Raw genomic sequence first — 19,028 nt, forward strand, 5'->3', positions numbered from 1 at the left:
AATTCCTTGCATGAGAAGTACAGCATAGGGAATATAGTCCATAATATTCTAATAACTTTTCTATGGCGACAGATGGTAATTACACTTATTGTGGTAAGCATTTCAGAATGCATATAAATGCTGAATCAATATATTGTGCACCTGAAAATAATATAATATTGTATGTCCACTACACATCAGTTTTTTAAAAACACGCCTCAAAATTAAGAAAATGTCATGAATGCTCATAAAAAACCCCAAAAATACAACCAAAGCATTAAGATATGAAGAGTACCTATCAGTAAGAAATGAGAGACCTCTGTTTCTAAAAAGTGAGCAAGGACAATACACAAAGACTAATAAAGTTGAATAACATTTATTTAATCTATTAAAGAAATGCAAATTAAAATGAAAAGATAACTTTTTTTTTAATTTCAAGATTTTTGGCAATTTTTTTTTTTTTTAATGATAATTCCCGGTGCTGTCAAGGCCATATCTAGCCCCTTAGTAAGCAGTAGATGAAACTATAAGAGAAGTTTCAGATGCCTCGTTGAGAGTAACAGGTATAAATCCTTTAAAATCCAAGGTTCCCATTTCTGCAAATGAAACCAACGCATATAGCCAGAGACAGACACAGGGATTAACAGTAACACACAAAAGGGGAAATAACACAAATTTCCAAAATGTACAACAATTACAGTATACATGAAAGATGTATTACTTTAATGGAGCCATTAAAAATCATGCTTTACGGTTAAAAAAAGTAAAAATCTCACAGATTTAGAATTTATGCTGATTTAAATATGTAGACTACAAAATTTTACCTTGTTAATCATTTTGATGAATAAGGAGACGTTTTCTCAGGGAGAGAGAGTACATGCGACATAACACAGTTAACACTGGCTTAGTATCCTAAATACACAACTGTCAGAAGAATGTAACTGAATTATACACTGAACACTCTGGAGAATACCTTCAATTTAAACTGCTTTCCTGAAGGAAATTTATACTAAATATCCTTTTTCTCCCCACTTTTTAAACTTAAAACAAAACCTGTTTACATTATCTCCATATGAAAGAAAATGGTAAATGGCTACAGTTTCACACATCAATTTATCTGAGATGTTTCTGCTGGACTGAACCCAAGACCTCTGTAAATATTACATGTCATTTGCCAACAGGAAAAACTAAGATCTTGTTATAGTAAATCACTTATACTAGTGTTCTCGGAAAGATGATGTCAGCAAGCACTTTTTTTTTTTTTTTTTAAACAGTCACTTTTTTTTTTTAACAGCTTAATCACCCTTTAACAGTTAAATTAGTGAGCTGGTAAAAAGGCCAGCTACCTAATTAGCAAAACAAAGACCATATATCTCCTAGATAACACTAGATAAAGCAGGAGAATGTCCCCTTGTAGAATGCCACACCATCCCTAAAATTCGTGTTCCACTAAATAGAATACCAAAGGAATGTATTTCCTCATGTTGTAATCACAGAAAGAACCCAAACCCCAAAGGTTAATCCTATCTATTGCACAAGTGAAAAAAGCAATTTGGCCAACAGAAGCAAGAATCCATAAAAACCGGGAAAGTTCCTCTCCAGCGCGCTGGGAATGAAGTTATCTTGCAGGTGGTCATCTGAAGAAAAGGAACCCAGAGAAAGACCTTTGGCAGTTTATACCCTGCCCTTGGGACCTTGAACTAGAATTCAGTTTTTTCCCCTCTAGCTTTAAAATCTACACCAGCAGTCACTCCAATACATTGAAAACACAGAATCACACAGTGGTAAAAGCACAAATACATTTCCTGGAGCCCCAGGGTCTGACCAAAGGGAGCAGAGTGCTACCTAAAAGACACCCAGGGTCCTGCAGAGTCTGGCCCCAAATGGTGGCCTTGCTTCCCTCTCACATTTATTTATACAGTCAAGAAAAGCAAAGGAACACTGAGAATTTTCTCAAGAAAAAATTTTTAAATTTTGCCAGCAGATTAAGACCAAAACATAAAGGTACTCCTTGGGAAAACTCTCTAGCTACTTAGAACTGGCTACAGATGTTGGTTGAACCTATATTTTCATCTCACAACTAATTAGAAACAAAACTCTGTAATTCACCTACATTATCAGAAATTTATTTTAATTCTTCTGCTTTATTAAGAAGATTAATAAAAACTTTAAAGCATATTTAACATTCTGATTCCATAGGGGAAAAAAGAGAATTTCTAGTGTTAACTAAAATATATCATGTTAAAACTATCTACAAAGATAGTAACTATACAGTACATTTCAGGAAGTGAAACTATCAAAGCCTTTTTATGAGAAACTGTGACTTTATGATTTATATTCTCTAGCAAAGATAACAGACAATGGCTCGTCTCCAATTAGGAATCATCACTTCATATATGGCTTAAAATATCTGTGAGAGCAGACACAGGTCCCCTCACAACCTGGGAGTCAAACGTCCCCTTTCTCCCTGCCCTATTACTATCAATCAGCCCAAAACCTGTGAAGTGTTCATTTCAAAACAGAGTTCTAACTTCTGAATTTGTATAAAAAAAAATAAAAATAAAAACACTAGAAAGTTAAATGCTTTCTCCTCTGCCAGAGTTTATTCTGCCCAGAAACCTCTGAAATGAGATTATTAAAGAGTCCTATAATCCCTGGGCTCTGAGTATTAAGCCCCAAAGCCCCCAGTACTTTACCATCATTCTAAATAAGGATATGGTTATCTCCCTTTTTCCTAATTTTTTTTTTTGGAAGATTTTATTTATTTATTTGACAGACAGAGATCACAAGTAGGCAGAGAGTCAGGCAAGAGAGAGAGGAAGGGAAGCAGGCTCCCTGCGGGGCTCCATCCCAGGACCCTGAGATCATGACCTGAGCTGAAGGCAGAGGCTTAACCCACTGAGCCACCCAGGCGCCCCCCTCTTTCCTATTTTTAAAAAAATCCAGAAAAGGGAGAAAAATGAAGACAGTTCAAACTGCACTACATGAGATACCCAAAAGTAATCACAGGAAATCTTATTTCTCAACATCTAATAATACCAAAAGCTGAACTATCAAGAATGTATATATGTACACATATATATATTTTTAAATGGGGGCACATCTGTTCTTAATTCTTGTCACCAAGTGAATGAAGAGATGCAATATCCAATAGAATTGTAGCTTGTAAATTGGATAAACATTGAGCAAACTTCTGATGAATATTCCCTTCACCTCCTACCCTCAAACAGTATGTTTTCTGAGAAATGGTTTCATCTGTCAAGAAATGACGCTCTAGTTGTGGCCTGAGCTGACAATACAGATTAGCTTCCTCTTTCAATAATGTCACAATAAGCCTTTTTTTTTTTTTTTTTAATCACCCCCTGCCTCCTTCACTGGTTCACCTCTTATCGTTATTGTAAAAATATCTCCTTTTTGAAAAGTCTTCCAGGTCAAACAGGAAAAAGGATTCACACTCATAACCATCCTCCTAGGTTATACCAAGGCAGAGATAAACAATCATTATCATCAACTGGACAAGGAGAAGACCAGTTCCATTAGTACAGCAGTGAAAGACTTTCCCCTCTAATTCTTCTGTTCTCAATCAGAGGGAAACCATAAGTTTTCAAAGACCAATGTCTATATTTTATATGTTACCTCCCTGCAAGAACGCAAAGCATTTCACGGATATGTTGACCCTCTTTGACTCTGCAAGTTAAATATGTGAGGCATAAATATTATTAATTTTCTCTCTTGAATCAAGCAATGAGCCAAAAGCAAAGCTAGAACTAAAATCCAAGTCACCATACATGCACTACCATAGTAATGAAGAAACACACACCTTAGTAAACACAGAGTATTGACATTTCAATTGTTTCTTTTGAAAATAAAACTCAATTTGATGAATAGTTCCGTTATGAACAACATAACCACCTACAACCACTATAGAATGCAGTTCCTAGAATGTGTCAGGTACTGTATGACACACCTTACAAAATTTCTGCAACAATCCTCACAACCCTATGAAGTTGACATTATCATGCTCATTTTACTGACACTCGGAACATCAAGTTGTTACCATACACACACTAGAGAAGCACAAGAGGAAATTCAAACTAGGTTGTATGACTTAAGAGACTACATATTTCCCACACTACATTGTCTGGTATGTCCAAGTTGGCTAACAACTTCCATCTTCATCTGTCACACAAACCTCTTTCATGAAGACCTAGTCTATGCTCTAAACAGCCTCTCTGAGGGAACCCCCACCATAAAGGTCCCTTCTTCACATTTAAATCCTTCAACAACTTTATATACAATTTTCATTGTATGTATCATCAAATGTATTTTAGAAGCCAGGCAACAATGACATAAAAATAACACATAATTTATTTAAAGCTTTTTAAAAGAAAAAATTCTAGGAGTGCCTGGGTGGCTCAGTTGGTTGCATAACCAACTCTTGATCTCAGCTCAGGTTCTTGATCTTAGGGTCATGAGTTCATGCCCCACACTGAGCTTAAAAATTTTTTTTTAAATTAAATATTACTTAAAAAATTAAAAATTAGAAAAAAGAAAAAAATTCTACTAAGTAGTAATTCCTAGTACCACCTTTATTGGACTATGTATTGTGGAAAGAAAGGTGACCAACTGATGCCTGAGGAGGCTGAGGGAGATGGGCAGGCTTCATTACAAAGATGAAGAAGGAGCATATACACACAAAGGAGTAAAAGGGACTGGTATATCATGAAGGACCAAAAACTGAAAAAGCCCGAAGAAGTCCCAAAATATGTTGAGGCCAGACTCTGAAGAGCCCTGTGTGCTGTGCTCCAGGCACAGGCTACCTCAATGAAGCTCTCGAGAGGACTGACACAAGCACATTCGATTCCAAGAAAATAACTACCAGCAATGGGGAGCATAGACTGCAATAAAAGGAAGACAACTTAACACACTGAGGCACTAACAGTTTAATCAAGAGACGAGGACAGAACCAAACAGTGGCAGAAATGCAGAGAGTTACAAGGAAGCATGTCCCAGGTATACACCGTCACCAACTTGCGAACCAAGCAGGTGTTGTTCTAGAAACATTCACAAGGCTCAATCTTTTTCAAACACTAGGTTGACTATCTGTGATTTCAATCTCTTTTAGTCCATCAAGATTTTCAGTTCCTAAACTTGCTAGGACACAATGTTGCTAGGACTCAATTAGAGTAAATCCGGCTTTCACACATCTCCAAATTGAAAATAGATCTTTATTCCTAAGAGTCTATGCAATGAAAAGCACACCTGGGAAGTATCCTTTAAAAATGTGTAAAATCAATTAATCCATTAACGTACTTTGGAACATGGACATATTTCCTCTTTAATAGTTTGTATAAAATGAGACACACCAAATTTCAATTTATCAATAAGCACCTCACCATTTTCCTTGAAACTCAGAATCTTTCCTTTAAGGAAAGACAGAGCCTAAAACATGGAGGGTAGAGGGAGTTGGGGGAAAAGTACTTTCCCTACAACCAGAAGTCCATGGGATACCACAGAAACAAAGTAGACCAAATATTTATTATAATATTTCTACATTGGAGGACTGTTCTAAGTACTACTGAGGACCCACCATACCCTTGTGGAGCTTACCTTCTCAGAGAGGGAGATAGCAATAAGCAAAACCACCAAGTAAATCATATTTTACACAGTAACAAATGCTATGAGGGGAAAAAGTAGTGTGAAGGGGAATAGTCACGATGGGAGTGGGACAGGTTGCAATTCTAAATAGAGTGGGCAGGGTGGGCCTCACTGAGACAAGTGACATTTAAGCAAAGACTTGGAGGATGTCAATCATATGACTATTCTGGTTAAGAGTGTTCCAAGCACAGAGTAAATACCTTAAGGTGCGTGTGTCTGAGGGACACAAAGAATGGAGCTTGAGCTAGGCAAACAAAGGGAAGAGAAGCCGCCAGCAGTTTTGGTTCAGAGAATCAAGAAAATCTGTATTGATTCATTCGTTTCAACCTCATAAATTCAACACAGAGAAAAAGAGTTTGTACTTCCATCTTTTTAGTGTTTACCTGGAAGAGTGTCCTAAACAATTTAGGTTGGCAAGTGTTCAAGCACTGTTGATACAATAAATTCCAGAAAATTTTCATATTCAAATTATTAAACTATGGTAGAATTTTGTTAGAATGACAAATCACTATTTTTTTCTAAAAGACTTTATTTATCTGAGAGAGAGAGAGAGGGTGAGCAGCGGGGAGGGAGAAGGAAAAGTGGACTCCCCAGTGAGCAGGGAGCCTGACGCAGGCTCAATCCCAGGACCCTGAGCCAAAGGCAGACACTTAACCAGCCGAGCCACCCAGGCGCCCCAAAAGACAAAGCACTACTAAACCATTCTGAAACCAATACGGGAGATGAGATTATGTTAACTGACTAGAAAAGTGACCTAATTCAGCAAAAAGAAAGAGCTCAGACACCTCTAGAGCTTTTCACGGTAGATACCTGGAACTCCAGCACAGAGAAAAGAAAGCTGGTGAGGGAAGACTAAGGGGCCTAAAAATGTAGATTCCGGTGTCTGTCCTGGCTCTACCAGCCTGGGTGACCACAGACACAGCTGTGATTTATATAAAGAAGAGTAACCTGATCCTGGAGAAACAAGATTAGCATCCAAGTTAGTGAGACACTACACCCTGTGATAACCCGAGGTCTCTAGTCCCAGTTTTCTTTTAAGATGAGCTGGCTAGACTAGACCAACCCTTCTTAATTATTTTTAATGAATGACCCTCACTTAATATCCTAAAAGCACCTACTACAAAGCTCTTTGAAAAGTCCTATTTCATCTTAAAAATGCACAGGAACTTAAAAATTCTACTTCATTATGCATCTGTACTTTAACATATAAGCAACCACACTTCCCTTCCCCACTTTCTGAGTATAAGCAATGGTCCTGAAAGATGTGCCAAGTTTCTCCAGGACATTACTCCAGTGCCCTCCCTGCGTACTTCTGCTCTGTCCTCCAGTCCCCCGGGTTAAGCAGTCTACAGCAGAGCTGCCCAAGTGACCAGCTGTGGCTACAGTAGGGACCCTCTGTTAGAAGGCTGATATGGCAAGATATTGACCCACTTGGGCCATGGGGCAGCAGCAGCAACACACACACTCGCAGTCACCTGCAGCCTTCCGTTAGAGTGACGTGCTCTATAGCCCGGGACCCTGTCATGTTCACCATGTCCTCCCACTGCCTGGCATAGTACCCTCACCAAGTACCCCATTCAAGAAGCACCAAATTCAGAAACCTGGAAAGACACTGGTATAACCCAGACTATACTTCAATTTCCTGTTTTACAGGTACCCATCTGTGTGGGTGTGTACAGTTCTAGGCCATTCGATCACATATGGAGGTTGTGTAACCACCACCACCACCAAGACACAGTCCTGTTCCATTATCACACAGATCGTCTGTGCAACCCCTGTAGAGTCACACTCTCCACCAACCCTGTCCCTAACCCATTAATCTGTTCTCCATCTCTATAATCTTATCATTTCAAGAATCCTGTAAAAATGGAATCATACAATATGTAACCTTTGAGACTGGATTTTTTTGACTCAGCATGAGTCCTCTGAGACCCACCTGACTTGTTGCATGTTATCAATAGCTCATTTGTTCTTACTGTGGAGTAGTATGCCATGGTATGAACACACTCGTCTGCTAACCACTCACTGATGGACATTTGGGCTGTTTCCAATTTGGAGCTATTACAAGGAAAGCTGCTATGCACATTTCATGAATGCATTTCTGTATGGACAGAAGGTTGCAATTCTCTGGGATAAATGCCCAGGAGGGCAATGGCTGGGTTATATAAGGTATCTTTAGCTTTTCAAGAAACTGACAATTTTCCAAAGTGGCCATAGAGTTTCTCACTAGCCTTACAGGAGATCCCGTTTCTGTATTCTGTATTCTTGGAATATTGTGGCCCATTATTCCCATTATTTCAGCTGTTCCAGTGGGTATGTAGCGATCCCTCACCAACATGGTTTTAATTTTCATTTCCCTAATGGTTAATGATGTTTCCCTAACAGTTAATGATACTTCCCTAACAGTTAATGATGTTTTTCATATGCTTATGTACTTATCTGCCATCTGTGTTCATAATCTTTTGCCCATTTCCTAATTGTGGACTTATAGTTAACCACAGTAGAGCCATCCAAATCATAAAATTAGAGACGCCTGGGTGGCGCAGCTGGTTAAGCATCTGCCTTCGGGTTATGATCCTGGGGTTCTGGGATCAAGTCCTGCATAGGGCTCCTTGCTCAGTGGTGAGTCTGCTTCTCCCTCTGCCTGCTGCTCCCCCTGCTTGTGTGCACTCTCCCTCTGGCAGATAAATAAAATCTTTTAAAAAACCATAAAATCAGTAGTGATACTTTACTAACTCAAACCCCATTCAAGTTTTACCAACTGTCATATAAAACCTTTTTTAAAAAAGGATCCAATACAGGATCACGTTTCACCTTTTTTTTTTTTTTAAAGATTTCATTTATTTATTTGATAGACAGAGATTACAAGTAGGCAGAGAGGCAGGCAGAGAGAGAGGAGGAAGCAGGTTCCCCGCTGAGCAGAGAGCCCAATGTGGGGCTCCATCCCAGGACCCTGAGACCATGACCTGAGCTGAAGGCAGAGGCCTCAACCTACTGAGCCACCCAGGCGCCCCACGTTTCACTTTTTTTTAAAGATTTTATTTACTGAGAGAGAGCACACACATGTATGCATTGGGGGAGGGGCAGAGGGAGCGTTCTGTACTCAAAGCACTCCGTAGGGCAGTTCAGGATTTCAGTGTGATGTGTCCCCTAATTGGTCATGATTACTTGTTTAAGGTTGTGTCTGCCAAACTTCTCTGCACAGTTAATACTCCCCTCTTACATTAATCAGTATTTTATAGGAGGGCTTTAAGATTATGTAAATTTTTTGTTCCTCATCAAAGTTGCACCCACCAGGTTTACCATCTATTTCAACATTTATTACTTGCCATCCTACACTAAGGCAGATCTTTCCTTTCTCCCCATTTATTTTTTTTAAGATTTTATTTCTTTATTTGACAGAGAGAGATCACAAATAGGCAGAGAGGTAGACAGAGAGAGAAAGGGAGAAGCAGGCTCCCTTCCCAGGACAGAGTCTGATGTGGGGCTAGATCCCAGGACCCTGAGATCATGATCTGAGCCGAAGGCAGAGGCTTAACCCACTAAGCCACCCAGGCGCCACCCCTTCTCCCCATTTATTAATTCATATTTCTTTGTAAGAGTGTAAACCCATGGATTCCTATTTTATTCAGCAGGTTATAATTATTGTTTCTTTTGAATGCTCAGATCACCCCCAGATTTGGCCCATGGGCTTCACGATGGTTTCTGTGTCCTTTTGACATAGTTTCATCATTTCTTTAACATCCTTACCTTCTGGGACTACAAGAAACATTCCAGGCTACTCTTAATATTTTCCCTGCCCTAGCCCTAGAGTCAGACATTTCTTCAAGGAGCCCTTTTCCTCTTAGTGGAGAATGAAATTTGATACCAAAAGCTAGGCAAGCACAACGCCAAGAGGGTATCATAGTTCCCAAGACTTCCCAGTGGCCAGGGTTAGGAAATATAAGCATGCATACACACATCTACATTTCTAGGTATCTGTATATCCATATTCACTGAAAATCATGAGTTCATACGGTGATTCACTAATTCTAATCTAACCTCACAGGGTTCACTCTACCTTTCCTTCGTTCTTCAAACATGCCCCCTCACTCTCCACAAAGCATGCTTTCCCCCTTATTTACATGCCTTCCACCTGCTGGTCCCCAACCCCAAGGGCTTTTAGACTGAATTATTCAGAGGAGAGAGGGGAGGCTTAATGATGTCTTTAATATCACCTTTACTATCTTACTATTAGAGATAACAGAAACTATATATAATTTTTAAAATATCAACAATGCCCTAACTGAAACATATAAAATAAATGGAAAGTAGTTTATAAAAGATAATATCTATTTTAATATACATAAATAGTTGAGTAGAAATACATCAGAAGAAAAAAAGCCGCCACAAATTTCAAAAAGTCTTAACAAATAACGAGAAAACCTTTTAGTAAAAAAACTTGATAACAGAATGGATTTGAGAATGTGAAATGCATTTGGTCTTCATTTTTAAACTTTAGATGGAATAAGGAAGAATGTTAGCAAATATTTACCTAAGAGTTACCGTAAAATTTAAGTCCTATCTATATTTGCTCTGATTACTATTATACATAACGTTTATCTAAATCTGCACTAAGATGACAAGCAGATTCCTGTCACGTATAAAGGTCTGTTCTAATAATTCAAAGATCTGCTGTCTTATAATTCTGAGACTACTATAGTGTTTCTTCATAATTCTTTGACTTGCCCGCACATTTTCTGGATTATGAAATAAACAGTATCATCTATAATTATGATGGTTTTAAAACATGTCCACAATTCCTTGGTAATTCTTCCAGCTAACAGTGGAGCATCAGTCCTCTTCCCTAGAACCTGGACGGCCACTAATGAAAAGAATATGATGGAAGTGAGGAGACTTCTAAGTCTGGGTGGTACAAGGCAATGCAGTTTTCAGCTGGCTCTCTTAGAACGCTCACTCCTGAAACCCAGCTTCTATCTGCATGGAAGTCCAGGTCACAGTCGTGCCCCATGTAGGTGTTCCAGCTGACAGCCCACAAATTAGTGATGAAGGCCTCAAGGTGACTCGAGCCCCAGCTACCATCTGAACTGCAACTGCAGGAAGACCCTGAGCAAAAATCTCCTGAGTCCAACTAACCCCCAGATCTGTAGAGATGATAAATGATTGCTGTTGTTTTAAGCCACTGTTTTGGGGAGGTTTGGTACACAGCACCAGATAAAACAGCAAGCTTTGTTTCTTTTTATTTCTAATCTATATGCTTTTTATTTCTTACTCTTCTTCCTGTAGTGGCTAGGAGCTAAAGCATAATGTTAAGTAGAAGCGGTAACAGTGGGCACCCTTATCTTGTTCTTCATTTTTGTTGAAAAAAAAAAAGAAAGAAAGAAAAGGTTTCTAACATGTTATCATTCAGACTTATGTTACTGTAGGCGTCTCTTAGATAGTTTATATTACAGAAGTTCCCCTCTTTCTAATTTGCTATGTGTTTTGCTTTTATTTTTTTAAAGATTTTATTTATTTATTTGACACAAATAGAGAGAGATCACAAGTAGGCAGAGAGGCAGGCAGAGAGAAAGGGTGGGAAAAGCAGGCTCCCTGCTGAGCAGAGAGCCCATTGTGGGGCTCAATCCCAGGATCCTGAGATCATGACCTGAGCTGAAGGCAGAGGCTTAACCCACTGCGCCACCCAGGCACCCCTGTGTTTTGTTTTTAATCATGAACAAGCACTGACTTTAAATAATCTTTCTGCCTCTACTGAAATATTCATGACTTTTTCTCCTTTACCTCGTTACTGTGGTGAACCAACATTTTTAAGATTTTCTTATGTTAAAAAAAAAAAAGATTTTATGTTAAGCCACCCTTATATTTCAAAAATAAACTTACAGACTGCTGTATTCAGTCTGCTAATCTTTACATCTATATTCATGAGAGAGATATGGCTGTAACTTTTATTCTTATTAAACTTTACAGAACTATGATAGCCAAACCTGCAACAAGCTCACAGAAAGAACTGGGACCTATTCTTAGCACATTAATTTTTATCATTCTGTTTTAATACACTTAAGACAACATATTTCCTTTTAAGATTTACTTATTTATTTTAGAAAGGGAGTGTGCAAATGGGTCAGGGGGAGAGCAGAGGGAGAGAGAATCCTGAAACAAACTCCCCGCTGAGCACACAGCCTGACCTGGGGCTCAATCCCAGGACCCTGAGATCAGGACCTGATCAGAATCAAGAGTCAAACATTAACTGACGAGCTACCCAGGTGCCCCAAGACAACTTACTTTCTTTGCATTACTGTTTTTTTCCTGCTTTATTAAAGTTCTGATAAGTAGTATTTTACATACTGTCACTTTTAAGCATTTTAAAATTTCCTTTATGATTTCTTCTTGACCCATAAATTACTTAGAAATCTTTAAATCTCCAAATTTATGTGACTTTTTATCTTTTTATTAATAATCTATAATTTAATTGCTTTCTGGTCAAAGAACATGGCCCATAAGACAGCAATTCTTAAACTGTTAAGATTTACTTTACAGCCAAGTCGATGGTCCATTTTTTATAAATAGTCCAAAGTCCAAGAAGAAAATGTATTCTCTAATTGTTGGACTCTATATATTGTTATTAAATTAAGCTTAACTGTGTGGTTAAACCTTTTATTTCTTTACTAATATTCTGTCTTATTAAAAGGCCATGAACATGGAATTGTCTATTTCTTCCTGTAATTCTATTCAATTTTGCTTAACATATCTTGAGGTTATTTTATTGTTATACAAATATACTTATTATCAAAATCTCAGGGCTAATACTGGCATATGCACTCAGAGTAGCTATACCATTTGCTGAGGTGTTTGTTTGTTTGTTTGTTTTAGGAGGTGGGGAAGCAAAGGAGGTTTGGCAGTTTTCCTTACTTTCCCCTCACCTAGTAACTTTCTATTTTTTGTTTTTTTAAGATTTTATTTATTTATTTGACAGAGAGAGATCACAAGTAGGCAGAGAGGCAGGCAGAGAGAGAGGAGGAAGCAGGCTCCCCACTGAGCAGAGAGCCCGATGCGGGGCTCGATCCCAGAACTCTGGGATCGTGACCTGAACCGAAAGCAGAGGCTTTAACCCACTGAGAGCCACCCAGGCGCCCCGTAACTTTCTATTTTTTAAAAAAGATTTTATTCATTTATTTATTTGAGAGAGAATGATGTAAGGAGACTGTTTAAAAACACAGATTTCCAGGCCTACTGAATCAAAATCTAGAAAAAATGTGGGACTCATAAAGAAGTAATTTATGTTCCATTCCCCTTTACCTCACTGGTTTCCATGTTTCCTCTCAGAAGCTATTCCTAACTCCTTAGGCACAGCTCCACCAACATACACGGTCCTATCTCATGATACATACAGCACAACAGGTCTGCATCTCCCTCCCTATACTGTGAATTATTGAGGGCAGGGTACATGTATTTGTGGTATTCTCAGTGCATGGCATAGAGTCAGTCAGCTGTGTAGCTGGTTTTCAGTACATGTTTTCTAAACCAAACCAACTGCAGAGTATTATGTATGGAAATACATTTTTAAATTTTATAATGATTGACAGTAAGGAAACATATATTTGCATAATCCAGGGAGTGTTTTTTTTTTTTTTTAAGATTTTATTTATTTATTTGACAGATCACAAGTAGGCAGAGAGGCAGGCAGAGAGAGAGAGGAGGAAGCAGGCTCCCCACTTAGCAGAGAGCCTGATGTGGGGCTCGATCCCAGGACCCTGAGATCATGATCTGGGCCGAAGGCAGAGGGTTTAACCCACTGAGCCACCCAGGTGCCCCTCAGGGAGTGTTTTAAATAAAACACACATTCCTGGGCCCGTCTATATTTAATGAGTCGTCACCTCTATGACCTCCTCCACTGTGTGAGAATAACACCCAAGGTGAAGTGGTGGTGAAGATATTTGGAAGAGGTTTTTGACTAATGTGGGTCAGAAAGGGGAAGATGTTCCAAAAAGGGAATGATATATTCAAAGACACAGAGTTATCAGTAACTGGTCACACTGGGGGGTGCCTGGCTGCCTCAGTCAGTACAGCATGTGATACTTGATCTCCTGGTTGTGAGTTCAATCAAGCCCCATACTGGGTGTAGGGATTACTTAAAAATAAAATCTAAAACAAATCTTAGGAACTGGTCACATTGGGAGAACTCTGTGTGTTTCAGTTTGACCAAAATCAGTAATTTGTAAGTAGGGCATCTGGGTCGCTCAGTCGGGGTAAAGTGTCTGCCTTTGGCTCAGGCCATGATCCCAGGGTCCTGGGATGAGTCCAACATTGGGCTCCTTGCTTAGCAGGGAGCCTGCTACTCCTTCTGCCTGCCACTCCCCCAGCTTGTGCCCACTTTCTCTGACAAATAAATAAATAAAATCTTTAATAATAATAATAATTATTATTATTGTGAGAAAATGGCTAGAAAAATCTAGAGGTATGTGAAGGTTTGATCTCCAAAAGGTCTTGTATGATAATGCTACAAAAGCAATTTCTCATAAAACTCATGGAACACTACTGGAGAGTGGAAAACAGAAGTGCATTTTACAAAGATTACCCTGGATATCACATGGAGAATGGATTGAAATGGGAAAAGAACAGAGACAAGTTAAGAGGTTATTATAATAATTCAGAAGAGGAAGAGTGAGGGCCTGAACCAAGCCAGCACAAACAGTGAAAAAGAGATTTAAAACACAATGTCGGGGGACCTGGGTGGCTCAGTGGCTTAGCACTTGACTCTTGATTTTGGCTCAGGTCATGATCTCAGGTGTGTGAAATAAAGCCATGCATTGGACTCTGTGCTGGGCATGGAGCCTGCCTGGGATTCTCTCTCCCTCTCCCTCTGTTCCCTGCACCCATCCCCCAGCCCAGTGCACATGCCTGCGCTCGCTCGCGCGCTCTCTCTCTCTCTCTCTCAAAAATTAAATTTAAAAAAATAAAACACATTATGGAAATTGAATTGTAATTACTTAATTATCAAGTAGATATGAGAGCTGAATCAGAGAGGGGTCTGAGTTTCTAGCTGCAGCATATGTGTCAATAATAGTACCACTTATGATATGGGGACTAGAGCAGAAAAAGCAGGTCTCAGGGTTGGGACCGATGGGGAGGAATGTTACATCAGGATCTAGACATACTGAGTGTGAGGCAGCTAGAGGACATCCACACAGACGTGAGTGCCTTGCAAAAATGGGTCTATAGCTAAGAAAGACCTAGGCTACAGATGAGATTTGGGGTGACAAGCACATGGTAACCAAACCTACAGAAGATGAGACCATTCACAGAAGTGTCTGAGTGAGAAGGAGAGGAAGACAGTCGAATGATGAAGAGAAGCTCTGAAAATGCCTGATTAGCTAGAGAAATAATAGCAAAATAGAAAAAATAATGGTGTTAGGGAAGGAAGGCAGAATCAACAATGTCAAAAGTCATAGGGATAAGAAAAGAAACCAATGGAAAGTCCCTCATTGCATGTGAAAACTAGAAAGCTTGAAAACAGTACTTTAGAATAAAAGTTTCAGAGGGGAGGCTGGGGTAGAACCATGGGCCAAAGAATGTACATGCACAAGAGACGAGGATGGAGACAAATAATATGGTGTCTTTTTTTTTTTTTTTTGAGAGTCTGTATGCAAACGTGTGCATGAGCTCACGTCCGCATAGGTGACAGAGTAAGTGGAGCTGAGGTGTAGTAGGAGGGTTGAGATGAGAAGAGGCTGAAGCACATTCACATAATATGGGAAAGGAGCTACTGGAAAGAGGTTGAAAATAGGAGTAAAATGAGGTCCCAGAGGAGGAAAGAGGCATCAGGATACAACCCTAGGACAGGAGAGGGAAGGCTTTATTTCCTGGGACTTCAGGAAAAGAGGAGTGTAGAGAGAAATAAGTTTCCAGGTGGTAGAACATGAAGTTGAAGAGTTATTTCTGGATTTTTAAAATGTTTCTCTACAGAACTGAAGGCAGATCACATTCTGTGAGTGGTGGGTGTGGGGGTGGGTTGAGAGCTGGTTTCCTTTGGGACAAGTCAGAGTGGAGGGGCAGTGGGACTGACGAGGGGCACGGAGGAAGACGACGGGGCAGCCCAGCCCCAGTCAGCACCTGAGCCTACCCAAGGCATACACGTAAGCCCAGAGTTTACAGAAACTGAACGACTATCTGACATTAGGTGTCACAGGGTAGGAAGAATTAAAGAGCCACAGAGATGATCTTTCTAACATATCAGAACAGCAAGAAAAGTTAAGTAATAATAACTTATAATATAACTTTGTAGGGTGGGGAAGGAAGTAAGGTACTATAATAAATGAAAAAGTCAACAAACTGAAGATCCTGATGAAGTCAAAGGGCTAGGAAGACAGAAAGTAGCCCTCAAGGTAGCAGCATTTAAGATTTCGGGTTGAGAGCTGAAGAGGTCCAGAACTGTATGGCTACATCATCACGTGGTTCCTTCCCAGAGCCACAATCCCATCCAGGCACAAAGAAAGAGGTACTGAGAGAAGAGGGAGAGGAGGAAGATAGGGTATGGGTCCTGAGCATTCTAAGCTGAGAGAGGAGACTGTGGCGCAGGGACTGTGAAGTCAGGTGAGGACAGATACAAGAGCGGTGGTCAGTACCTGGATGGCACAGCCTCAGAGAGGATCGCTTTAACTTGCAGTTTGGAGAGTTAGGGCTCAGTTAAGAAACTCAGGTTACAGGGGAAGCAAGGACAAGTAGCCTCTACCCAGGAGAGACAAAAAGGTACTTTACTCGGGGAGAGCCAGGCTTCAGCGGGGAGAACATGCAAGGAGGTTCGCTGAGTGGCAGGCTCACAGGGGAGTGCAGCTCCCGGGCACACCACAAACAGCAGCAGTGGAAGAGACAGCAGGGGGCAAGGGGCCACATCTCCTCTGAGGAAGAAACGACTTCTCCTAAAACGGTACCTATGCTAGGTGAATGGCCTTCTTCCTGAGAAGACATACAGAAGAAAGAGCCCAAGCTAGTGAGGATGGAGGTGGGGTTAGTAAATACACAGCAAACCGAGCTCTTCTGGCAGCCTTCAACCTGACATGTCCGACAGGCAGCTGGGTACATGAGTCTAACATCTGAGACGAATCACAAGTTTCACTGACTTGTATACTTGAGAAGAATTTAAGCCACAAATGTCTTACTTTTAAGTGTCTCAGTTCCAATTTTTAACAATTCCTCCATTTAGAGCAATTTGATCAAACTACTGAGAGGATTCAAAATACTCTATCACATCCAAAGACTGCAATCACAACACATTTATGTAAAATTCAAAGACAACTCAGGGCTTGCATAGGGGAGGAAGGGAACAGGCTGGCTGGGGCCCTCAAGAGGGATCCTGAGGTGGCACTCTTCCCCAGATCTGTACCCAGACTGTGGTCGAGACCCCGCACTCTACCATGTAATAGAGCTCAGCAGAACCGAACACAGCCACAAGTGAGGGCAGGTGACACTGGGGAGATCTGGATGGATCGCATCCATGTCCACTTCCTGGTGGCAGTTATGCCAAGATGTTAGCACTGGGGAGAACCAGGGGAAGGGTATGCAGGATCTCTGAGTGCTACTTCTCACAACTGCATCCATATCTACAGTTGTCAAAAGAAGCTTGGGTTGTTGTTTTTTGTTTTTTGTTTTTTTTTTAATTAGAGGCAACAAAGCAAGGTGTACAACTGGGACACACTGTCTTCAACACTCAGGGTAAACACTAAAGATTAGGGTTCTAGCTCAATGATACTCAACAGAAATTTGGAGAGGGTGAAGGGGCACCTAAATGTTAGAACCACTGCCCACGCCCCCATTCCCTGCACACACACCAACACCAGAATTGTTGCCATGGTGAGCCAGGTTTCAGAAGTTTGTCTATCTTCAAGTGCACTGCAAGTAAAGAAGAACAAAAAACCACTCTCTGGGGGCGACTTATCTCTACAAACGCTACTAACCCATAAGGAAAACATGTAAGAGAAACATAATATTTAGAAAGTAATTTATAATAAACATGAAATATTTTTAAGAGGTTACTTCTCATTTGATTTGTCCAAAATTAGCCAATACACTTTTTCATGGAAATGTACTTGATCAACAGAAAGAAAAATGATCTGTTCCTTTAAGAAAGAAAGTATGGACCTTTTCCCCAGTACATTTTCTTTTCCTTTTTTTTTTTTTTAAAGATTTTATTTATTTATTTGACACAGAGAGAGAGAGAGAGAGATCACAAGTAGGCAGAGAGGCAGGCAGAGAGAGGGGAAAGCAGGCTCCCTGCTGAGCAGAGAACCCGATGTGGGGCTCGATCCCAGGACCCTGAGATCATGACATGAGCCGAAGGCAGAGGCTCAACCCACTGAGCCACCCAGGCGCCCCCCCGCCGCAGTACATATTCAGTGGGATATCCATACCGTCCTAATGAGGAAGACAACGTATATAAGGATATACAATCTGTAGCCTTGAGTAGAGTGAGATTATTCAGCCTACACGGGAGGTCTCCGCACACTAGCACCATACCCTCGTCAACTAGCGGAAAGAATCACAAACAAGTAGGAAACAAAATGTGATAAACTCAGTATTTTTTTTTTTTTTTACGTCCCTACCAACAAGCAGCCCTAAAGAAAAGAACCATGCCCACTAAAATCTAATATGGAATAACACTGTAGAATAGTAAGTAGTAATTTAGTATTTGAACAAATGGTATCAATCAGAACAAAAATTAAAATCACCTCAGGATAAACACATTTTTAAAGCTGTGGTGTGAAACCTATTCACAGAATTGTGTACATGCACAAGTATGTACATCAGAATCCAAATGTTCAACCACAAGGGAACTGTTACATAAAAGAATGGCATATTCAAAGATGCTATCAAAGCCAATGAAAGACTTATGATAGGAAAATGCTTACAGTGTAATGTGAGGTGGGAAAAGAGCTACAATTAATATGTGAAGGCTTCTAATTTAAAATTTAAAAGAATGTATATAGGGGTGTCTGGGGACTCAGTCAGTTAAGCATCTGACTCTTGGTTGGGTGACTCTTGGTTTCAGCACAGGTCATGATCTTAGGGGTGAGAGACAGAGCTGCATGTGAGGCTCAGTGCTCAGCATGGAGCCTGCATGAGATTCTCTCCTTCTCCCTATGCTCCTCCCCTTTGCATGCGCACTCATGCTCTCTCTCAAATAAATTAAATATTTAAATAAATAAAAGAATGTACATATATGTTTATTCAGAAAAAAATACAAAAAAATATAAACCCAGAAGTTTTAAATTTGTTTTTAAATCATGAGGTTTTTCTTTTTTTTTTTTTTTTAGATTTTATTTATTTATTTGACAGACAGAGATCACAAGTAAGTAGAGAGGCAAGGCAGAGAAAGAGGAAGCAGGCTCCCCACGGAG

The 19,028-nt window shown here is 40.0% G+C and overlaps 1 protein-coding gene across 4 annotated transcripts in view; it reads right to left on the reverse strand.

The window, feature by feature from the left end:
- Positions 1-19,028, reverse strand: part of PTPN2 (protein tyrosine phosphatase non-receptor type 2) — an 80,572-nt gene that overhangs the window by 39,305 nt on the left and 22,239 nt on the right. The window lies entirely within an intron of this gene.

This window comes from Lontra canadensis, unplaced genomic scaffold, assembly GCF_010015895.1.
Source record: "Lontra canadensis isolate GAN:19392208 unplaced genomic scaffold, GSC_riverotter_1.0 scaffold57, whole genome shotgun sequence".
Classification (NCBI taxonomy): domain Eukaryota; kingdom Metazoa; phylum Chordata; class Mammalia; order Carnivora; family Mustelidae; genus Lontra; species Lontra canadensis.